The following is a 16519-nucleotide window of genomic DNA, read 5'->3' as shown; positions in this document are numbered from 1 at the left end:
ATCCACTCATTACCAAACATTCACTCACTACACCCATTACATCCACTCATTACCAAACATCCATCCACTACACCCATTACATCCACTCATTACCAAACATACACACTACCACCTTAATTAGATGGTGGTCCTCTCCCTAGCCTATAAATACATCCACCTTTCACCATAACAAGGGAGAAAAAATCCATCCAAAATACACACACATCATCTACACAATTCTCCACTCTTTGCCGCATTTAATACAACCTTCATCCAAACACATCCATTCATCTTCACATCCATTCCTCCATACAAACAAACCTTCAAACACTTACCAACACCTTGTGCCGTAGCAAAGGAAGGGAAGAAAAGTGCTTGGACATGCTTGCTGTACAACTTGGATCGTTGGAGCGTTTAGATGTTCTCTTTCTTTTGTTTCCAATGTTTAAATTCATTTTCTATTGTTTTGTTGTGAATATGAGTGACTAAACCCCTCTTGGCTAGGGGTGATTTCAAAGCCATGATTATGTGTGCAATATAATTTGATAAATTCCAATTATGAACTCTTGAATCGTGAATGCAGTTGGCTTAACTATTTGATTGATAATTTATTTGTATTTGTTAATTAAGGGTCGACACTTAATTGGCATGCATAAATCCGTTGCTAGAATATAAGGAAGTTTCACAGAATCATTACAAACTTAGATTCATATGTAGTGAAGGTCGCTTATAAACGATCGCGTTAAGTTCAATTCCTAGCATGAGTGACATGATGTCATAGTTGCAAGCGCTTTGTCAATGCTTATGATTTTCATTAAACGTAATGATCTTTTATTGTATCTCTATTATGATGTCATGTAGGGAACTTTAGAAGAATGTTTTGGGTTGTTGAATGATGTCATCCAATCCAATAAAACAAGGAAAATATGAGAATTAACTAGTGATGTCACGGTTAATTTGGAGCATTGTCGTTCATAATTCAATGAAGTCGTAACTGGAAATCCAGTTATTTGCATACATGTCATGTGTGGAGAAAAAGCCTCTAGCTATCCCATCCATCATCTTATTTCTCAAATTTGTTTTACAATCTGTCTAGTTTTTCATACTTGTTTGTTTGTTTCAACTTCGTCCAAAACTCAATCCCCCTTTAATTTAGTGTGTCTAATTAGTTAGAATCTGTTTTAATTTGTGTTTTTAAGTGTTTTGATTCAAGTAATAGTCAATTTTCGTCCAAAGTCATTCCTAGTGTCTAGTTTAAGTTTATTTGGTTGTTTTAAGCTGTTTTGAGTATTTTAAGTTTGCTTTGAGTCTTGTGAGTATTGTTAAGTGTTTTTAAGTTTAGTTTTATGTTTTTGAGTCAGTTTAGAGGTTATTAGCAAACCCTCCTAATCCCCGGTCCAGAACGATCCCTACTTATACTTGTACTACAATTGTCAAAAGAGGGTTAAATTTGTGTGTTAAGATAATTTTCGCATCAGCAGGCAAGGTAGTAAAGGATGTTTTACTTGTGGTCAATTGGGGCATCAGGCTATGCATTGCCCACAGAATCAGCAGAGGCCACAGCAGCTTTCCTTACCACCACTAGTGCCGATCCAGCAAGTTCTAGGATCTAGCAATTATGGTCAGACGGGTCGTGGAGGTGCTTATCATTACTAGGGCGATGTAGCTTCTTATTCTGCAAGGCAGTATCAGTATCCACATGATCCATATTATCAGAGTGGTTACCCTCAGTATCCTGGAGGTTATATGTCGTATCCTCCATATTTAGCTGGTGGGTCTTAGTGGTATCCTGGAGGACAGTCCCAGCACGTGTATGTTGCTTCTAATAATGCAGGATCATCGAGGCAGCCTAATTAGCCAGGCTAGGGGCATAATGTGCAAGGACGTAGTGGTTAGATTAGCAGAGGTCGTGGAGGACGACAGCAGGCTCATGAACGTATTCACCGCATGACACTGCAGGATGCTCAGAATAATCTTGATTTGATCATGGGTACGTTGAATATTCTTGGTCATTTTGCAAAAGTATTAATTGATTGTGGGGCTACGCATTCTGTTATTTCTCATACGTTCGCTCAAATGACACAACCTCATCTTACACCTCTTGGGTATGATTTAGATTTTGTGATGCCTAAAGGGGAGAGATGTTATGTTAGTTGTGTTTACCCAGGATGTCCCATGCTAGTGGACGATGTAGTTATGCCCGCTATTCTCATCCTGTTAGATATTGTTGATTTTGATGTTATTTTGGGCACATATTGGTTGCATTATAATCGTGCCAATATAGATTACTACGGGACGTCAGTCACTTTTCATTGTCCTGGATTACCTAAGGTTACTTTTGTGGGCGAGAGTAGTGGGGTGAGGCATGGTATTATTTCTACCATGAGGGATAAAAGATTGTTAACAAAAGGTTGTCAGGGATATTTGGCTCATGTGGTGTTGAATGATAATACTCCTAGTGTGGAGAATGTTCGAGTGGACAGGCATTTTCCTGACGTATTCCCTGATGATTTACCTGGATTGCCACCAAGACGTGGAGTTCACTATTGATTTACTTCCAGGTACAGATCCTATATCTTTAACTCCTTATCGAATGGCTCTTGCTGAATTAAGGGAATTGAAAATCAAGTTGCAAGAATTAGTTGATAAAGGTTTTATTCAGCCTAGTACTTCACCATGGGAAGCTCCAGTTTTATTTGTGCGAAAGAAAGACGGGACTTTGAAGCTATGTATTGATTATCGGTAATTAAATTGGGTAACGATTAAAAACCATTATCCGTTGCCGCGTATAGATTTATTTGATCAACTTCGAGATGCCTTTGTATTTTCTAAGATTGATTTGAGGTCTAGTTACTATCAATTGAAGATTAAAAGTGAAGATGTTCTTAAGACAGCTTTTAGGACTCGATATGGTCATTATGAGTTTCTTGTGATGTCATTCAGGTTAATTAATGCACCTGCAGCTTTTATGGATTTGATGAATCGAGTATTCTAGCAATATCTAGACAGGTTTGTCATTGTTTTCATTGATGATATTCTGGTGTACTCTAAGTCTAAATCAGAGCATGTTCAACATCTCACTTTGGTGTTGAAGAAATTGAGGGAACACCAGATGTATGCTAAGTTTAGCAAATGCCAATTTGGCTAGATCAAATGGCATTTTTGGGACATGTTATATCAGCTCAAGGTATTCTGGTGGATCCTCAAAAGGTAGTAGCCGTTGAGAATTATGAGCAACCATGAACCGTCACTGAGGTACGGAGTTTTCTTGGCTTAGATGGTTATTATTGACGGTTTGTTAAAGATTTTTCAGTTATTGCCTTACCACTGACGAGATTGACTATAAAAGATGTTAAGTTTGAGTGGGATGATAATTGTGAGTAGAGTTTTCAGCAGTTGAAGTATTGTCTCACTCATACACTTGTTTTGGCGCTTCCAGATGATAGTGGTAATTTTGAGATCTACAGGGATGCTTCCTTGAATGGTCTAGGTTGTGTGTTGATGCAACATGGTAAGATGATTGCTTATGCTTCACGACAGTTGAAGCCTCATGAGATGAACTATCCTACTCATGATCTTGAATTAGCAGCTATATCTTTGCCTTGAAGATTTGGAGATATTATCTTTATGGTGAAAAATGTAAGATTTTTACGGACACAAAAGTCTTCAATATCTTTTCACTCAGAGGGATCTTAATCTTCGACAATGAAGATGGATTGAATTGCTCAGTAATTATGATTGCACGATTGAGGATCACCCTGGTCGTGCAAATGTGGTCGCGGATGCACTTAGTTGGAAGCCTCAAGGGAGAATTAATGCTTTGTACGCTTGTCATGTTCCTCTTCTTGCGGATTTGAGATCCACTAGAGTGAAGTTAGAGGTGGAAAAACAAGAAGAAGTTTTACTTGCTAATTTTCAGGTCAGGCCAATATTAATTGATCAAGTACTCGAGGCTCAAATGAATGATGAGGAAACCCAGGAATTAATTCAGGCAAGAAATGATGGGAAAGAGAAAGATCTAAGGATTAGAGAATCGAATGGCATGCTTATGCAGGAGGAAAGAATGTGTTGAAAGATGCAGAGTTAAAGAAAAAGATTCTTGATGAAGCGCATGTATCGGCGTATGCAATGCATCCTGGAGGTACTAAAATGTATAATACCATTCGATCATTTTATTATTGGCCAGGTATGAAGAGAGAAATTGCCGAGTATGTGAATAGGTGTGTCATTTGTCAACAGGTCAAAGCTGAAAGGAAAAAGCCATTTAGATTGATGCAGCCACTTCCCGTTCCACAGTGGAAATGGGAAAATATTACCATGGATTTCGTGTATAAACTTCCTACACATAATGGTTATGATGATATTTGGGTGATTGTGGATCGGCTTACTAAATCAGCGCATTTTATTCCAGTGAGGGAGAAATATTCTTTAAGCCGATTAGCTGAATTATTCATATCGAAGATGGTTAAATACCATGGGGTTCCAGTTAGTATTATCTCGGACCAGGATCCCAGGTTCACTTCTAAATTCTGGGTGGCATTTCAGGAGACTCTGGGTTCGAGGTTACTTTATAGTACGGCATAGCATCCCCAGACAGACGAACAGTCTGAGAGGATTATTCAAACACTAAATGATATACTAAGATCTTTGGTATTGCAGTTTGGCGACACCTGGCATCAGCGGTTATATTTGATGGAGTTTGCATATAATAATAGCTACCATTCGAGCATCGGTATGTCACCTTTTGAGGCACTTTATGGTAAGTCTTGTTGTACTCTTTTATGCTGGTCAGAGGTTGGTGAAAGTTTTTGTGGGTCCTAAAATTGTAAATGAGATTACTCAGAATATTCAGGTAATTAAATCTAACCTGAAAGCGGCCCAAGATCGACAAAAGAGTCTAGCAAACAAGCATACCACTGACCGAGTGTATAAAGTTGGTGATTGGGTATTTTTGAAGTTATCACCGTGAAGAGGTGTGGTACGGTTTGGAAAGAAAGGTAAGTTAAATCCTAAGTACATCGGACCGTATCAAATCACCGAGCGGGACGGTGAAGTTACTTACAAGCTTGAGTTGCCTCCAGAGTTATCTAAAGTGCACGATGTTTTTCATGTCTCGATGCTTCATCATTATGTTTCAGATCCATCACATGTGATACCTCCTCCACCATTGGAAATTAATCCAAATTTGACTTATGATGAGGTGCAAATGACGATTTTGGATTGGAAAGATAAGGTTCTGAGGAATAAGACCGTGCGCTTAGTGAAAGTTTTATGGAGAAATCACTCGGAGGAGGAAGCCACCTGGGAGATAGAGGATCGTATGGAGGAAATGTATCCACGCTTATTTTATGGTTATTAGTGGTTTATAATTATCGTGTGAATTTCGGGGACGAAATTTTCTTAAAGGAATAGGTTGTGACAACTCGTCCCAAAATATATTTTCGATAGTGTGAAATGTCTTTATTGTCCTTGAGCGTTTAGTGGTTGTGTGTGTGTAAACGGGCAAAGGATTTGGACCATGACATGTTTTTCCTAAGTTTTCAGACCCAATTGGAAGTAAGCTTTTGTTTGTTGGTTGGTAGCCTAAAACTGGACCACACACACACACACACACACACACACATACCACTCCCATTGACTCTCTCTCTCTCTTATCTCTCGAATTTTTCCCATTTTCCGTACAACCGTACCGACAACTCATAACCAACCCTTTCATATACTGATCGAGGTTGTGGTTGGTGTTTTTGGACTCCTTGCAAGCTCAGGAGTCTATCTATACCTTTGGTTGGACGTGAAAGCTTCGAAAGCTCAAAAACCAGGAAACCCCGAAGAGGTGCACAGTAACTTAGTCGTGATCGCGAAGATTTCATTGGGTTTTAAGATCCTAAGGAGCCTTAAAACTTGTTGTCGAAGCTTAAGGAAGGATTTTGAAGTGTTTTGGATGTTTGGAAGCTCGGGTTTGACAAGTTGCAGAGGTGGCCGGATTATTGTGATTCTTCCGGCGAGTTTCCATTGGTTTTAGGTTTTAAAAGTGGTAAGCTTCATTTTGATGGATTTTGGTGCTAAAATGAGTGAGAAATGATGGTTTGAAGGTTTCCCAGTTTCCAATGACACAGACAGCGACAGCGACGGAATCCAATGACTCATCGAAGAAGAAGATGAATATTCCGTCAACTTTGACAGAATATTCCTAACGGTGACTAACATCGTCAGGTATATTTAACGGTATATGATGATTTTTTACAGAATATTCCCTAACGCCGTTAGGGATTTCATTTGGTGTGCTAGGCACTTGCCTGCGCGTGGCGGCGCGTGTGGTTTTGCCTTGGCCGGCGCAGGAGTGATCGAAAAACTTTTCTTCAAATATGGGGATGTTCATGGGATTGAGTAGGCCACAATGGTATATTCGTATACCCCAATTGAGCAACGTATGAGAAGTTTTTACCTAGTTTTGGTTATGTACTTAAAATAACATTTAAATAGTTGTTTCGCATATAAGTGAGACCTATCGAGAAGAAGAGCGCAGTCAAGCGAGACTCATGGGTTACGACCCTTCTACATATCAGTAAGTCGGCTTTTGGTATATATATATACTTTGTATTTTTCCCAGAAAACTTAATTAAATGATTTGATATTTTGAAATGCCATGTCAAATGCCCTATGTTTGATTATGCATTAGTATGGTTATTTATATATTGTTGCTTACCGATGCGGACACTCAAGTAAGCTTCAGGTGAGTGTATTGATAGTAGTGAGTATGATTGTGTTGAGATGTATTTATAGCTCATTATCCTGCACCCCGGTGTTAGTGCTCCGCCCGAGGCAGGGCCTAACCTTCACGTGATCGTTCACCTCCCGCACCACACGCTTACCTTGGATCAAAGGCATGTGCCAGCCTATCGTATAGATCACATTAGATGGTTCCGACTTATAGGTAACTTGCGATACTTCGCACAGCTTTCAAGTGACCGTAGCACTTGAACGTATTTATGTACATTCAGCCTATCATACAGACCACATTAGGTGGTTCCGACTCATGTACAGAGAATTTTATTAAGGAGCTATAAACTCAGCCGTACATGTCACGTTATATGACTCCGACTTGCATACTATTTCATATTGGTTTATTTCACCTTTCTTATTTCTTTTTTAGATTTGACATGGTATATTCGATGAATTTGCTATTTTGAATATGATTTGAGATATAATCATGCATGCTATTTTTTTAGAATTATACATGTCTTACGACGAAGAATTATTACTTTTGATAATGAACGGTTTTGAAAAACTTTGTTTTTTTTTACCCACACTTTCTATTTTACGCCCCTCCAGGTTTTAGGTAAGAGTGCTTGTTGATAGCTTACGAGGATTTGACGAAGGTTCTAACAAATTATCACCAATGTAGGACCACCTTTAGTGTTGTATAATTAGTATTTGTCCTGTTAGACTGCACTGAGGCTACCTATTCTCTGATTGTGTGTATTCACACTTAAATCTTATTCGCATTTCGTTTTATCAATGTTTTTCTGTACTGCACACATGACTACGTCACCCTCATGATGGCCAGCATGCCTCGTTCTAAACCGGAGTGTGTCAGGAATCAAAACTCACCCAAAATTGCTATCAGGGTCCGTTGCATGCAATGCCCTACAATTGAGTACAAAGCCTTTCAAATATGCAAAGACTCTAAGCTCCAATTGTTCTTTCTCAACTCTAGTTACTTCAGCTGCATAACAGAAAGAAAAGAAAAAATTATTTAACTATAATTAACTAATCTGATTTAAGATTAATAAAAAAAGTTGGAAATTTCAGCTTTAAAATTACATCTCAGGCTGGAAGTCGAATAAAAACGTAGAATTTCAAAACTCCTCACCTTAAACACAGAGGCCTTCGCAGGGTGCAAAGAAATGTCAGAAATGTTGAAAAGTAAATTGCTTACTAATTTCAAGTTAGTAAATGATTTACTTATCTATTTTATCTTTGTTCTATTGAGTAGCTGTTTTATGATGTGATAACTTGTGCTCATATGCCAAGTGTATGGTCTTAGATCAGGACTCTTTTTCAATGGCTCATATGCTTTGTTCTGCCATGTGTCAAAATCACATTGGCTCATGTAATTGAATGGTTATGATGTCTGATGTAAAAGAAAGGAATGAATATGAATGAAATGTTGCTCTCTGCAGTGTAGCAGAGTTGCAGTTGTGAAAAACCTTGCCTCTCACTCTCTCTGTCTTTTCAGCTCCCTCTAAAATCCAATTCCTGTATATATCAGCTTACTAAAAACTTAACAAGAAACCCGAAAAACCGGATATCCTGAAACCAAAAAGAAAACCAAATTAAATCTGAAGCTAAAATTCCCAAAATCACAACCAAAAAATTTAAATGAAAAACTCGTTTATAAATTCAAATTTACACTTCCAAGCACATAACATTCAAAGCCCACACCAAATCGGCAGCAGGAAGCGCGATCCGCTCCAAATTTTCTGCAATCGAGACCAAACTGACTATTTTTTAGCAAGCAAGCGTTGTCGTCTGCAGCCTCCGACAAAAGGATCTAAACAAATTTTACTGACTTAACCATTTTTCGGAACAAACCGAGTCTTTACCTTTGCTTCTGGTGGATCTGGGAACTGGATCAATGTTTTGCTCTGAAACTGGAGGATCGAACATGGATCTGCGAGTTTGAGCGAAATATCATCCATGGGTTGTCTGAACGTTGCGATTCTTCCTAACCAAACAGAAAATAAAGCAACGCACGAACAAACACACCTAAACCAAAGCAATTCGTTCGTGGAAAACAACAAGACGATTGGAATCGAAACCAAAAGACAGACGGAGAAATAGAGAGAAACGGAAAGACAGAGAAGAAACGAAGAGGAAAGTGAAAAATGAAAGATACTGGAAGCATCTTTCTACACAAAACGCACGCACGGGAACAAATCGAAACCTCGAGAGTTCGTACACCCGTGGATAGCAGGGGCAAACCTGCCATTTCAATGTGCAAAAACCTGAAAAAAGGCACAACTATCAGCAATTGGAGGGTGTTTTCGGAACTTTACTGTTAATGAACAGTAAACCGGAGTTTGGATTTATATATATAAATTTGTTGTTTGAATATTCAACAAAGAGTTGTGTCGTGGACAAAGATTGGCATTTACATTACCAACACTTGGCTTGAGTGTTGGGTGCTAGGTGCTGGGTTGAACAACTTGGATTATTTTTAAGGAAAACTAATGAAAATTGCTTGAAAACTTTTATACTATATATGAGTCATCATTCATCAATACAAAGTAAGTGGTATCGTGGACAATGATAAAAAATTGTTTGTTGAATGAGAAATTAAGATATGACCGATTCTCCAGAAGCCAGACTAGATTCTTACATATGCTATTCTTAGATATGCAAAACCCAGAGAGAAAAGTCTTAATTTAATTAAGATCCACCCAGTTGACATAAACAAATATTTGCCCCATCCATCATCTCCAATTAAGCCTAACTTTAGGCCTAATGCATGTATATTAAGTCGGTTTATGAATTAATGTAACACTGATTAAGTTTGTATAAAAATTACTGTTTATCTTCTGTCAAGTAGTAGTTTTAGAGAAGTTGAATTTTAATAAAATTAATAAATTAAGATTGAGGGTAGTTTCTTATCCAATAGCCAATATGCCCACTTTTCTTCCAGCACTATGTCACATTATATATTTGAGTAGGTTGGATAAGATTAGTTTAATCCAATCCAATCATCCAAAGTTTGGTACTCAAAAGTAAAGATTGTATTATAGGCAAATAGATAATTACACCATAATCTTACTTACAGTAATAAGGAGGTAAATAGGCTTGAGGAATTTTGTGTGTTATTATTCAATCCTTGTGCATTTATTTATAGCAATAAGAAGGAGAGAAACTTGCTCTCAAAGTAAAACAAAGTCTAATAGGAATGATATTTTAAATCCTGAAAGATTCCTAATTTATCTTTACTTAAAATTTACACAATCACAACATATATTAGAACGTATTTCGTGCATTTTTGTTAGGATAACTAATCCTTGAATACACTTGTGATAATTAATCCTAGAGTCTCGACATCTTGTACTCGGCTTCATAAACTCATTTTTCTGGATCAATTGTGGTCCACTGGGCGTATGGGTGTCTGGTTTGGCCCAGCTGCTTACGTTGCGTGAACCTTTCTTTCGAGTCTCGACCTAAAGAAAAGAGGAAACACACAGGCCGCATGCCAATGTTAAAACGAGTCTGCCATTTGCAACGCAACGAGCAGTACGGCCATCTCCAACCAAATGGTTAAATATAATCATATTTAGAATTATTGTTCTGTAAAAAAATATTTTTAAATAAATATGTCAGCCTATATTCATTTACCATCTCCAAACAAATGGACTAAACATAACCTCCTCAATAATTTATTAGTTTTAAATTTATTGTTAATTTTAGTTAAACTACCATTAAATGTTTCCAAATCCAGTCATTGAATTTGAATCAATTATTGCAACTGAAGAGCTGGGCCAAAAAAAGTGGCTAAGAAGGGAGCTACATTCGGCTAGCCTGATGTCTCTTTGGCCAAATAATAACCTGGTAAGCTCCATATAATTATAGCCTAGCTATCAGTTGATAATGAGTTTTTGAACAAATCAGACTATTTTTTTACTTTTAGACCTTTAGCCCTCTTCGTTTGAGGAGAAATTATGCAATGATACTGCGTCACCACGTCAAAGGGATACTTCCACCTAAAATATGCCATATGTACAATATATTTACAGTTGGACTAAACATATGTTTTACTCTTACAAAATAAAAGTTAAAAAAATAGAAAATAAAATAAAATTCTACAGCCTGTCGCCCTTCCCTTTCTTCCCCGACATATATTTTTCTCTCTCTACAACTCTCAATTAATATTAGATTCGGAAAGAGTAATGTTAACTATCAATTGTTCAGAACCGTATTGAAGGTTTTTTGGATTTCGCAATCTGGCGTAGAAAAATTGATAGCCATAAACAAAGAACCTCAAGCCAGGGGAAAAAGGAAGGTTGGGTTTTGGGGAAGAAGGCAAGGTAACATGAGGTTTGGGGATCATCCTTTTTCTCTCATTAATTCTCTAAAATAATTAAACAAAGAAATCGTTGAAGTTGGGGCTTGGGGAAGAAGAAAAGTTGGGTTTAGGGAAGAACGAAGGCTGGGTTTTGGGGAAGAAAGAATGGCTGGGAAGACGTCGGGGACAGAGGGGGTTGGGTCGGAGGGGAAGAAGACCGTCCATATCCTTTGTTCTTTTTTTTTTCTTCTTTCTTTAAAGAGAAAATTATAACAATTGTCCATCAATTTTAATCCAATTGGAGTAATGGTCCCTCAATTAAAACTCATGACTATTGGTCCCTTTACTCATCAAAACGTGCAGCTATAGCCCTTTTCATCAACTTCAACAAAATTATGTCAAAATGAATCACGTGCCACGCACGTGAGGCTAAATCAAGGGAAAATATGAAAAACTATATGAGAAAAATTGTTGTAGCAATGATGTGGCACGTGAGGCTGAATCAAGGGCAAATATGAAAAACTATATGAGAAAAATTGTATAAGTGATTCCTCAACTTTAACCCAATTGGAGCAATGGTCCCTTAACGTTAATCTACTTGTAGCAATGGTTCTTTCAACATGACTTATTTTGACAGAAGTCTGACGAAGTTGATGAAAAGGGCTATAGCTGCACGTTTTGATGAGTTAGTGGATCAATGGTTACTGATTTTTAGTTGAGAGACTATTATCTAATTGATGTTGTAAACTTTCCTAGTTTAAGTGTGATTGTGTAAATCCTAGATTAGATTTTATTCTAGTTATTCTTTCCTATATGAACTTGTATTCCTTGGGGATGAAGGATTTATTCTCCCTCTTATTACTATAAATAAAGGCACTACGTAGGGGGAATAACACACACATTCCTCTACATAAATTGTGTATGCATTATATGCATAATTGTTGAATTATGTGAATTTGATATTGCCATGAATTGCATCAAATATATGTTCATTCCTTCAAATTATATATGCTTTGAATTAATTGAAAAAAAAAAGAAAAAAAAAGAAATCGAAAAACACTAGGGTTCTTTGAAACCTATGACCTCGGCCGCATAGGCTACAGGCCTGGGTGAGCCGTGAGACCATATGCCAGAGCCATAGGCTTCTAGTTTGAAACCCATAACACACCCGACGCCATCCATGGCGTCTTCTTCACTCACAGATAGGCCTGTAGCCCAATCCTGATCTTGGATCCTCGTCCCGACGACTTGTAGATTGTTTTCACCCCTTACCCCTGACGAGTTTTTGGAATCTCATCGGTTTTTCTTCAAAATTATGATTAATTTTCCTATGGTTTCTAACGCAAACGTTGAGAGTCTCCATTCTCCGGGTCACCATCGAACCCACAGTTTTGTGCTGTGGTTTTTGCTCCTAAACATGACCGCATGAAGAGGTGGCTCTGGTCGTTTTCTCTGGTGATGTTCACCCAGTGCACGTTGGGGTGTCTGGTTCGAAACCTAAGCCTATGTGGGCTTGGCCCATTCTCGGTGAGCGCCAGCCCATTGGGCTTTGGAGCTTTCCTTGGCCCAACACACCGGCCTTCCTAGGCCACGGTGTTCCTGTGTCTCGCATCATAAAGGATCACAGCTCGCGTTCGCGTATGCGTCACACCAGACCAAAGTCCTTCTCAGGCCTCTTATTTGAGCTTAAGCCTGCAACCCAATAATTTATGATGTTGGGCCAGCCTACATGCTAGGCTCAAGCCCATTCTAGCCCATTCTTGGGCCTGGGCTACACAGCTCCATTTTGCTCAACCCACCTGTGGGCTTTGGCCCATGTTTTTGGGCCTCAATCTTAATTGTTTATTTTTTAGACAATTTGGGTTTTATAATTTTTCACCCACACTTTAAATTTGGCCCGAAGTCCAAATAATTAATTCAATTATAATTATAGACCTGAAGTTCTATTTGCATATTTTCTTGTTGCATATTTCTGCGTATATATTTGCGTTTGTCTGTAATTCGACTTCATCGCTTTGGAGGTCTGTGAAATCTCGTTTCCTGATTCATTATTTAAAATTACGTATTTTAGTATTATTAATTTCAATGCGTTTAAAATTATGTATTTACGACGCATGTTTTTTGGAGAAGCACTTCGATCGCATATTGTTGAAAAAGGAAGTCACATGAGTGGCTGTAAAAAAAAAGAAAAAAAAAGAAGGAGGGAGATCAGAAAAGAAGGGGGAAGAAGAGAAACGGGGAAAGGAAGAGAGAACGAAAGAGAAAAGGGGGGAGGGCGCATCGAATCGGGAGAGGAGAGAAGGAGTGGATGGCCCAATCAAAGAGCCAGAAAGGAAGGAAATGAGAGAAGAGAGAAAAAGGGGAAAACCTAGATTCCCTTTTGACTTGTGATAGGAGCATATTTATGCGACTAAGTTAGCTTGTTCTCATGCATTTATGTTGTTATTCCTTAATTGTTTTTGTGTTTAAAGTCATTTTCGTGCAATTTCAGGTTCTAAGGACAAAGTATGCAATAAGGTGCATTTTGGAGCAGTTTTGGGCTTGGAATGCATAGCACATGCATGGAGCAAGGTGGATGGATGAAATTGAAGACTAAAGAGGCTAGGAATGTGTTAAAGAGAAAGAAGAATTAGTGTAAAAAGGATAAAGAGCTCAGCCACAAAGGGGTGTCACTCCACCATTCACCTTTCCATCATTGCCGTGCACCACCATTGCACTTCCTTTGGATTCATATGCCTTGCATCATCATCCATGTTCCCTCCATTGACTCATTTGTTGCATCATTCCACTTCCTTTCCTTTATCTACCATGTGCATAATATCCTTTCACCTCCTTGCACTCATTGATTCACCACTTACTCACCTTTCCACCCATGCCATGCATCATCACCCTTGTCCCCTTCATTATTTTAGATTTCATGCATCATTACATTGAGTCATTACACTCAATTGCTACACCATTCCTTGTTCCCTCCATCATTTCAGATTCATGCATCATTACATTGAATCATTGCACTCAATTGCTACACCATTCCTTGTTCCCTCCATCATTTCAGAACATTGAATCATTGCACTCAATTGCTACACCATTCCTTGTTCCCTCAATCATTTCAAAATTCATGCATCATTGTACTCAATTGCTACACCACTCCATGTTCCCTTCCATTGCCATGCACTTCCTTTATAAAAGGATGTGTGTGTAACATAAATGGAGTTCATACTTTGTTAGATCATTCACTCCCATTTCAACACAACCTTTATCCAAACACATCCATTCCTCCATACAAACAAACCTTCAAACACTCACCAACACCTTGTGCCGTAGCAAAGGAAAGGAAGGAAAGTGCTTGGATGTGCTTGCTGTCTAACTTGGATCATTGGAGCGTTTAGGTGTTTTCTTTCTTTTGTTTCTAATGTTTAAATTCATTTCCTTTCGTTTTGTTGTAAATATGAGTGGTTAAACCCCTCTTGGCTAGGGGTGATTTCAAAGCCATGACCATGTGTGCAATATAATTTGATAAATTCCAGTTATGAACTCTTGAATCGTGAATGCAATTGGCTTAACTATTTGATTGATAACTTATTTGTACTTGTTAATTAAGGGTTGACACTTAATTCGCATGCATAAATCTGTTGCTAGAATATAAGGAAGTTTCACATAATCGTTACAAACTTATATTCACATGTACTGAAGGTCGCTTATAAACGATCGCGTTAAGTTCAATTCCTAGCATGAGTGACATGATGTCATAGTTGCAAGTGCTTTGTCAATGCTTATGATTTTCATTAGACGTAATGATCTTTGATTGTATCTCTATTATGATGTCATGTAGGGAACTTTTGAAGAATGTTTTAGGTTGTCGAATTATGTCATCAAATCCAATAAAACAAGGAAAATCTGAGAGTTAACTAGTGATGTCACGGTTAATTTGGGGCATTGTCATTCATAATTCAATGAAGTAGTAACTGGAAATCAAGTTATTTGCATACATGTCATGTGTGGAGAAAAAGCCTCTAGCTATCCCATCCATCATCTTATTTCTCACATTCATTTTACAATCTGTCTAGTTTTTCATACTTGTTTGTTTGTTTCAACTTCATCCAAATCAAAACCCCCCTTTTAGTTTCTTGTTTCAAAGTGTTCCAAATCTGTCTTAGTTTGTGTTTTTAAGTGTCTTGATTCAAGTAAAAGTCAATTTTCGTCCAAAGTTATTCCTAGTGTCTAGTTTAAGTTTATTTGGTTGTTTTAAGCTATTTTGAGTATTTTAAGTTTGCTTTGAGTCTTGTGAGTCTTGTTAAGTGTTTTTAAGTTTAGTTTTATGTTTTTGAGTCAGTTTAGAGGTTATTAGCAAGCCCCCCCCCCCCAAATCCCCGGTCCAGAACGATCCCTACTTATACTTGTACTACAATTGTCAAAAGAGGGTTAAATTTGTGTGTTAAGATTGAAGGAAAATTTTGTGAAAAACATGTTCATTTGAGCAACATCTATAGCATGCAATTAACAAATTAAAGGCGGAATCATGCTTGCATGCACTCAAAACAAAACATTACCCATTAAATTCAAAGCCTAGTAGTTTGGTGAACCAAGACTCAACTCAAATCAAAGTGAGTTGAGAAATTTATACCTTTGTAGATTCCTCTTTGCATAAGTAAAGGCTAATCACCCAAGGAGAGGGCCTTTATTCCTTGCTTCTTAGATCCATGGATTTGGATGGAAGAATATGTTTCTCTAAGTTCTCAAAATAGAGAACCTCTAAGTCTCCACACCAAGGTAAGATGTGAAGAAGAGATGAGTGACCTTGGAGGAGAAAGATTACTAGCTAATCCCTCCAAGGGTGGCCGGCCTCTTTAGAGAGAAAGGAGAGCTTTGTGTTATCTCCAATTTCCTCAAAAAACCCTAAATGAATTTTGGCTATAAAGTCATATTTATACCTTTATTCATTGGAGTGGCAAAATTGTAATTAAAGCAAGTTCACTACCCTTCCTCTAAATTGCCGGCCTTAGGGTATTATTGGGCTATTTGGGCCTTTGTGAATCATTATTCATTAAGTTGTCATACAACTTAAATCAATGGACGTGACGTTCAAAGCCCATTGGGCCTTAAGGTCCAATACTATCCCGAGGTCTTTAACGAACTTATTCGTTTGATTAATTAACATATTAATTAATCCTTGCCATAAATAATTAAACCATTTAATTATTCTTACTCATCTCCGTTGTTTCTTCAATCTCTACCTTACACGGTGTACGATCCATTAGGTTCCTTTTAGCGAGGCAGTGGGCGATTAAAACTCTTTCAAATCGATTGTGAATTTGAAACTTACTTTCAATTCTCCCTTTAGTGTTTATACACGTTTAGGGCTTCCACAAACCATGAGTGACACCTAGCAGCATATCATGGTTACCCAAGCTAATCAGAAGAGGTGGAGAACCTATTCAGTTTAGGATTACAATGCAATACGGTCTTTCCCTAATACAATACTCTTGACCACAT

At 37.9% G+C, this 16519-nt stretch overlaps 2 long non-coding RNA genes across 4 annotated transcripts in view; both read right to left on the bottom strand.

Annotated features, from left to right (window-relative positions):
* The window catches only part of LOC139190630 (uncharacterized), a 29394-nt gene extending 21753 nt beyond the window's left edge, over window positions 1–7641 (bottom strand). For all 3 annotated transcript variants that reach the window (XR_011574968.1, XR_011574969.1, XR_011574967.1), the window contains exon 1: window positions 7591–7641. This is a non-coding gene — a long non-coding RNA (uncharacterized lncRNA). The remainder of the gene's footprint in view (window positions 1–7590) is intronic.
* Window positions 7642–8356: 715 nt separating this feature from the next.
* Window positions 8357–8867, bottom strand: LOC114820621 (uncharacterized). The gene is made up of 2 exons (XR_003768048.2): window positions 8586–8867; window positions 8357–8462 (listed from the first exon to the last, which is right to left on the bottom strand). It is a non-coding gene; the product is annotated as an uncharacterized lncRNA (long non-coding RNA).
* Between the last annotated feature and the right edge of the window lie 7652 nt (window positions 8868–16519).

Source organism: Malus domestica, chromosome 13 (assembly GCF_042453785.1).
Source record: "Malus domestica chromosome 13, GDT2T_hap1".
In the NCBI taxonomy this organism is placed as follows: Eukaryota; Viridiplantae; Streptophyta; class Magnoliopsida; order Rosales; family Rosaceae; genus Malus; species Malus domestica.
The sequence above is the reverse complement of the archived record's forward strand: the minus strand, read 5'-3'. Positions and strand labels throughout refer to the sequence as shown.